This window comes from Crassostrea angulata, chromosome 6 (genome assembly GCF_025612915.1).
Source record: "Crassostrea angulata isolate pt1a10 chromosome 6, ASM2561291v2, whole genome shotgun sequence".
Lineage (NCBI taxonomy): Eukaryota > Metazoa > Mollusca > Bivalvia > Ostreida > Ostreidae > Magallana > Magallana angulata.
In genome coordinates this window covers 37683495-37691671 of record NC_069116.1, presented here as the reverse complement: position 1 = coordinate 37691671, position 8177 = coordinate 37683495, and the positions used below count along the sequence as shown (strand labels likewise).

At 34.1% G+C, this 8177-nt stretch overlaps 1 pseudogene; it reads left to right on the top strand.

The window, feature by feature from the left end:
- Positions 1-4692: 4692 nt before the first annotated feature.
- LOC128187484 (uncharacterized) lies at positions 4693-7686 on the top strand (annotated as a pseudogene).
- The last annotated feature ends 491 nt before the right edge of the window (positions 7687-8177 follow it).

Sequence of the window (8177 nt, the reverse complement as noted above, 5' to 3'; positions counted from 1 at the left end):
TGTGCAAACTGTGAGCAAGCTACTGACTGTCAGCCTGAATACAAGGTCCGTAGAAGATCTAGATCTGGATGAAGTGGGGAAGCCTTACAGAGGGAAGAAAAACAGGAGGATAGCAAGAGTCATTGTGTAAAACTTAAGTGTGAAACAAATATTCAGGGATGTGATATGAAACATGACTGTGATTTGTTTACTAGTGCAATGAATTAGTGTTTTATGTTGTTTTTTACTAATATTATATGAACAGTTTTTATTTATTATTTCTTATGATAACAATCATTTTCATAGTGTTCCATGTTTTTAAATAAAAGTATTTATTTTTTACATGTGATGCCAATCATTCTCATGAATAGTGTTCCATATTTTGATATAAAAGTTTTTATTTATTTATTTATTTAATCTGTGATGCCAATCATTTTCATGAATGTGTGAGATAAAACATGTTATTAGTGATGTATTTCATATTTTAATTTATTTTTCAATTCAGTGGATTCTGATGTTAATCATGTTACAATGAACCAAAATGTTGTTTATTATGTTTTGCAAATGAAATCCAATTGAATAAATGGTTTAGTTTAATAATTAATCTTTGTTTTTCACTCACAAGGTTGCTTTCTATTGAAGAACTTCAAGAACAAATCAAACTTATCATATGATACTGTAAACTGGTATGTCTGTTGCTAGCAATGCCCTTTATAAGTGTTCGGAGCGCGACGAAAGTGGCCTATCAGATATAATTGTATCATGCCCTTTTCAAATCCTAGATTTAACACTAACTTGATATAACTGTTTTTGGTCCCCTGTCTCGTTCCTACAATAAAATCTGCTCAGAGTATTTAAGCAAAAACCCTTCCAACCTGATAAATAAGGCTATCTGGCCAGCTTTATTTTCTTCTGCTTGGGAGTCTTCTGTGACTCCCAATAACATCAAGGCTGGATTCAAGGCATGTAGGATATATCCTGTTAACCTTGGCGCAATTCCAGATCAAGCTTTCCATACCAGCATTCCATTTGATATTCCTTTATCTCAGAGTCAGAGTGTTGCCTTATCTGCTACTGCCTCCACATCAACTGGTATATATTCATCTTTCATATCTTCCCCAACTTCCAAGTTCAGTAGCACCAGCAATTTGTACAACTTCTTCATCTCTTTCTATTTCTGAGATTCCATCTACTTCTGTTCTCCCTAAGCCTACACGTGCCTCAGCTGCTCCATCACCCCTTCCGACATTCTGAACTCATCTGTTCCACCATTTGATTTCGCTGAATCCACTGACAGTCCTCCTGGAACACTGCTGGCAGAGGTAACTTTGCAGGCTGCAGACCCAAATTTGACAGATGGAGAGTTTGCCATTGCTACCACTGACGACCTTCTTTATCTTGCGTCGGTGTTGGACCTTGATTTGCCGATATCCTCCGAGATCAATGATATTTTTTCTCCAAAACCCAACAAGTCATGCAGTTCTGTCCCTTTAAGAAAGAGAAAAATAACATCACACAGACTGCTTACATCAGATGAAATAATACAAGAAAAAAGATTTTTACCGAGGAAAGAGGGAGAAAGGAAATAGAGAAGAAAAAAAAACCAAAAGTGAGAGTTTTTATCAATACAACTATACGCCCCTGATTATACATATTCAGTCAAATTCATGTCATATGTATACTATTTCTAAATATTTAACACAGGTAAACACAACCTAAAAGAATAACTGACTATTAATTAAAGCAAAAGCAAAACTTACAAAAACTAGCCTACATAAGTGACAACCATTGTGAGAACTTTTCACTCCCCGACAGTCAGCGAGAAAAACAAAGACAAAGAAAACCACGTGGTGGTTGGGAATGTTGATCCCGGTCCGAAATATTATAATTGTACTACAGCAACCATTTCTGTGCAAAAAGAATCGTATAAAACGTTACTGAAACTAGAGTGCAGTCATAGAGTGCAGTTTTACTTGCCGTCCGAAGTTGAAACACCATGTGTCCGAAATAATAACACTTATGTCCGAAATTATAACCACCTACCTGTCACTGTTTCGTGGATATAAATGTGCTAGAGAGACACGAAATATCCCGATGACACTCGAAAAAACTTCCGGAATGTTCGCTGAAGCGATTGCTACATATAACATTACTACCTTCTCATGGTAAATGGTGAGCATTTCCGATTTACGTACAATAATGTCCGAAATGTCAACACTCTCCCCTATTATACTTAAAATACTATCATTTAACCCTCTGGCTGCGGGAAGGACATATATGTCCTTTTACCGCTTGCTGCCGCCGCAGGGACATATATGTCCTTTTTAACGTCAATTTCTTAACGACGATATATGGGCGTTATATAGCGTAATTTTGTACAATTTGAAATAATAGCAATGTCTGGCTCTGAAATATTTTTTTTTAAAATGTTCTCAATATATTTTATATGTAAAAGTGTTGAGTTTTTATGGTACATGTGTGTTTATTCGTAATATAAAATAAATCCAAAAATAACTAGAAAACTGACCAGTCAGGAAGGGCCCAGCTATGACAATTAATATAGAGAAGTGAAAAAAACCCTTTGAATTCCATCCTCTTTATATTAACAATGATGAAAAATAAATGCCCGGCAGAAGATGTAAAGAACTGGAATATATAGGATCTCTTGATTTGTAATTGGATATGATTTTCATCCAACAATTAAAGTGTTTTTCTCTTGAGCCTTAGTGAGGGGATAAAACACACAAGTTGGATAAAAATCACATTATACTACAAATCATATGAGATTCTATTTATCCCATGTTTTATACACCACAATCAATGTTTACACTGTTTATTAAACTCCACATTATTTTACTTCATTACGCCTACGCAAATCCCATTGTAAAGTCACAACTGTGGGATATCAAAAAAATATCCAATGAGTCATATCCACGGGATAAAGTGGGTTAACTTGGGATGAAATAAAATTTGTTAAAAAAGCAAAGAATTGGTACCAATGCAATGATACCTAGGCTTTGCCTCAACTTCAAACAAACATCACTTGCAGACACATGTGTACGGTAATACATATAACAGATAAAGACAGACCTTAGATTTTCTGAAACAGGCAAGATAATTAATCTCAGGGGATTAATTATCCTGCTCTCATCCATTTATTGAATTTAAACAGGGCTTACAGAAGGAACATTTTCAGGTACTATTCTTAATTTTCCTTTAATATAAACATAGCAACCAAAAACAACAACAACACCAAAACATCTATTAAAAAAGAAAAAAAAAAGAATAAAAAAAACTGATATCTAATAAAAAAAAACATTTTAATTTATTGTAATTCATATATTTTTTTTTAATTTACAGAATTTTAGTATTTGGACTAGAATGAAATATATTCTTTATCAAATACTATCCTTTAAACTGAGGGGTAAAAATATTAGGGTGCAGCTCATGAAATGAGAGTTTAATTTGCTTTAAAACAAACATCAGTGCAGACAAAGGTGTTCATTAATCTCGATATGACAGATAGAGATAAGCCTCTAAATTTTCTGCAGCAGGCAAGATAATTAATCCTAGGGGATTAATTGTTCTGCTCTCTCATCCTTTTCGTCTAAATTTACAATAATTTTTTTTTTTCAGAAATGACAGAATGGGGTTATTATCTGATTACCTGTTAAAATTAACAGCATTGAGGCAGAAAAAAATAAATAATTAAAAACAAAATAGTGAAAAAGGATATCTTAATATATATCTTGATTTTAGAATTCATTAAAATTATAATAAATCATTGTGTACGGTATTTTAACCAAAATAAAATATGAATATTATATTTTAAATCCATATTTCAAAGAATGTACACAATACTACACATCATTCAAAACTGACCTTAACTTCAAAACAAAGTTCATTTGCAGACACAGGCAGTGCAGTAATTAATCTCAATGTGACAGATAAAGATAAAGCTTAGGATTTTCTTCCTGTGGAAAGTTAATTAATCCCAAAGGACAATATTGCACAGCCTTCCATGTATACAATGGTAACATTCTCAGCAGTTATCTCTCTTTGCCCATTCATTCTCAGCAGTTATCTCTCTTTGCCCATTCATTCATATGCATAGTTAGGAATCTACCCCACCACCCCAGCTCCAAACCAGAAGACAGAGAGAACCAAAATTACCATCAAAATATGTATTTCTGCCAACTGAACTACCATACCAAATTTGAACTTGATTGGGCAACCATAAAAAAAGTTATTAGAAAAAAACAGGAAATTTGTGGATGGAAGAGTGACAGACGGACAGACAGAAGGACGGACGGACAGAGTGAGTACTATAGGGCACCCGCAAATCCTTGCGGGGCCCTAAAAATTATATACATCGCCACTGGACTTCAATTACGAATAACAAAGTTATTCTTTTTGTGATATATTTGTACATTAAAAGGAAAAAAAACCGAAATATCAATTATTTAATTGAATTTTAAAGCAAACACATTTAAAACAATTTAATATGACGAATAAAATTTAAAATTAAATGAAAACATCAAAACTGCAATGCATGCATTAATTTAACGTTATAAAAACATTTCTTTTGAATGTTATTAAATTGATTTTAACGAACAAAAGATGCATTAAGATTTACTAAGAATTTCCCGTAAAATTCCAAATTTTACGTCATTTCAATTAATTACGTCATTTCAACGGCGATTTTGGAGAAACATGGATTCCGCTTCGGAAAACGAATCCGATTTTGAAGTAGTTTTTAACGAATCTGAAACTGATGATGATGACGTTCCAGTTGTTGACCGATTATGGACAAATGTACGGTATGTTGAAAACTTTGAATACCCACATGAAATTAACCCCTTCTCTCGCCATATGGGTCCTGTGAACCCTCCAGTGAATGATGCTCCCCCTGTGGATTATTTTCACAAACTTACAGTTCCAGACGAAGGCAGGAATCTTGTTGAAATTCTTTTGAGGAAACAAAAAGATATGCAAATCAGTTTTTGTCATATCCGCAGTACAACCCTAAGCCATTTTCAAGAACTCTAAAATGGCACAAATGACACAAATGTTGCAGAGATGTCCGCCGACCTAGGCTTGTGTCTATCAATGGGAATTGTACGAAAGCCTAGCATTGAGGCATATCGGCAGGAATCTGAGCAATCATATCTTTTTCGCACTCCTGGATTTGCAGAAGTCATGACGCGGGACAGATTTCAAATTTTATCCAAATTTCTTCACTGCAATAATAATTTAACACAAATGCCACGTGGAGATGAGAATTACGATCCATCACACAAATTTCGACCAATTCTTGATCTTTTGAATGAAACCTTTCCAAAGGTCTATGACTTAGCTCAGGATTTAACCATTGATGAAAGCATGGTCGGATTTAAGGTATACACATACATTAACACCATACCGGTATATCATGGCAAAATATACATGTAATTATAAAATTTACAAAGTATACGATTTGAATTAGATATTCTATCTACATGCTATAGATGTAATGTAAATGTTTCTATATTAATCTTTAAAGGTTATAAAATTCAGTAATATAATGAAAGACTTCATTAACATATAGTCAAACGAATTACGATTCAACAACATACACATGAAATGTTTTTGAATTTATAAAGGGTAGAAACGACATTGTGCAGTATGTGCCGGCGAAAAAATCACATCAGTGGGGTGCGAAGTTCTTTGTTTTAGCAGAGTCAGACACAGGCTACAATGCTGCAATGCAGTTATATGCAGGTTACTGAATATTCAAAGTATTCAATCAACAATTTATTTAAAACATCTCTATTTCTATTTTCAACATTTTTAACGAATTTATCACCTTGTAAAAAGTATATTTTACATGTTGAGAATATTTTTTATAGCTATAACTTGTTGGTAAATTGACTCTTCTTGTTTCTTGTGGAATTCCTCCTGACTGTGATGTGATAGAATGTAAATTAATGTTTATATCGAACCTCTTAACTGTAACAAAGAAATAGAACATCAAAGTAATCAAATGTAGCTTTAGCAATCTAATTATTATTAGATGTTAAATCATATTGCTTACTAGCGAGTAGGCGGGCGGATCTAACATCTGATTTTAATAAGATTGAAGCTGTAGGAAATTAATCTTAAAATAATCGAAAGTGATGATTGAAGACCAATGGAGTCCATAGAGATAATGTAATTACTTAACAATAAACAGATTAGCGCATGGGAATAAAGGAGAGTTTACTTTAGCGGTGGTCAGTTTAGGAATATAGAAATATTTTCTGATTGGAGAAAGTATGCATGCTAAAGATTTAGAGGGGAATAGTATTAAATGATATTGTTAATATGCTATTAACTGAACTGAATGTGGAAAATACAGCGAATGTTGGGCTAATTCCCAAGAAATCTCGTAATCTCTCGATAAGGAAAATACCGAATACTGTGGAATCATTAATTTTCGTGGGGACCAATTTTCGTGGATTGCTTAAATTTTACAGCTTCGTGAGGACGTAATTTCGTGTATTCTCTCAAACCAACAGAGGAAATATGACTTTATTACCCTAATTTATTAATTCGTGGAGGATGTTAATTCGTTGATGAGAGGTACCCACGAATTCCACGAAAATTGAGCCACCACGAAATCTAATGATTCCACAGTATTGTACAAATTCGGCGGTTATAATTTTCTGGGTTGATTCCTTTTATGGATGTTTTAATTTAACGTTTCACCTTTTTTAATACTCAAAAGTTAAGAAAATTTACGTTTCCCCCCTCTTGTTTTACATCTTCTCAACAAAACTGGTTATCAACTTGGATCTTTTAAATACGTTAAAGATATCATCGCGTTTAGCTTGCTTTCCTGTCTGTATTAATTGCTACGGAACACTGGTATACTTAACATACGCTATATCGTTTATATCATACAATGCTTATGAAACCAACTAACAGAGTTTGTTGACCAATCGCAAAATTTATTAACCCCCCCCCCCGACAAAAACCCTTAATGTATTTACTGTAAATAATTTGTCAATAGGTAGACAGGGTGGTGCAGCTAGGAGTGTCCACGGTGTCCACGGTGTAGGGTATGAGGTGGTGATGCAACTGATGGAACCATATTTGTACATTTGTATCACCACCTCGTGTGTGACAACTATTTCACGAGCCCGGTTCTCTGCTCTACCCTCTTTGATAAAGACACCTACATGACTGGCACTGTCAGGGTGTACAGAAAAGGGATGCCCAAGTCTTTGAAAAATTTAAAGTTACAGCGTGGAGAGTCTCTACTAAAGCAAAGCGGACCCATTATGGCACTTTGTTATGGTGACAGGAAAACCGTAACATTTATGTCCACGCTATCCCAGCCCAAGTAAATTTATACTATAAATCATTTGATGATTATGGTGATTTTAAAGAGTAAAATAATTTATCAAATTTATAACTCATAATAAAACAGCTTCATACGCATTCCATTCATTAATAAAACTGTTCCAATAAAGGAAATTTATGTGAGTATATATTACAGCGTTACTGCGACACAGAATGCCCGGGGAGTTGAAATCCAAATACCGGCAGTCAACTGCATGTACAACCAAATGATGGGTGGTGTCGACCTGTCCGACAAAAGTTTGGAGCTCTATGATCCTGTTCAACCTTCTTTTGAGAGTCATTTGTAGGTTTCATACTACAAATCAACTTTTTAAAGCAAAATAAAGAATCAATGGACTAACACCTGAGTTAAAAGCCCGTAACAGTCTATACACTGTATTTATATCCATTATAAGTTAAACATAATCCCATGTTCTCAAACTGCTATTATAAGAACAGTTTAGTGATAAAGATTTTTAGAATGTGGTAAATTGTACGTTTCAATCAAACAGTTGTAGGGGCGTAAAATCCGTGAATCTAAGAGAATCTTGAAGGCATTACCTACATGTATCAATACGGGGGTCAAAAGTCATCAGGCGACATGTACATGGACTCAGTACTTAAACATTGCAGACTAAATATGAACAAAGCAAACAAATTTGTAATGCATATCTTCGTATTGATGCGACAAACCAGATAATTGATCAAAACTCACTTCGATTTACTGATTATTAATTTTGCAATAACCATCCGTATATTATTATAACAAGAATATAATTCCTGGGTCCCCCGCCGGTCAAGTCCATCGACCAATGCTGATTTTCGAACTTGACCAA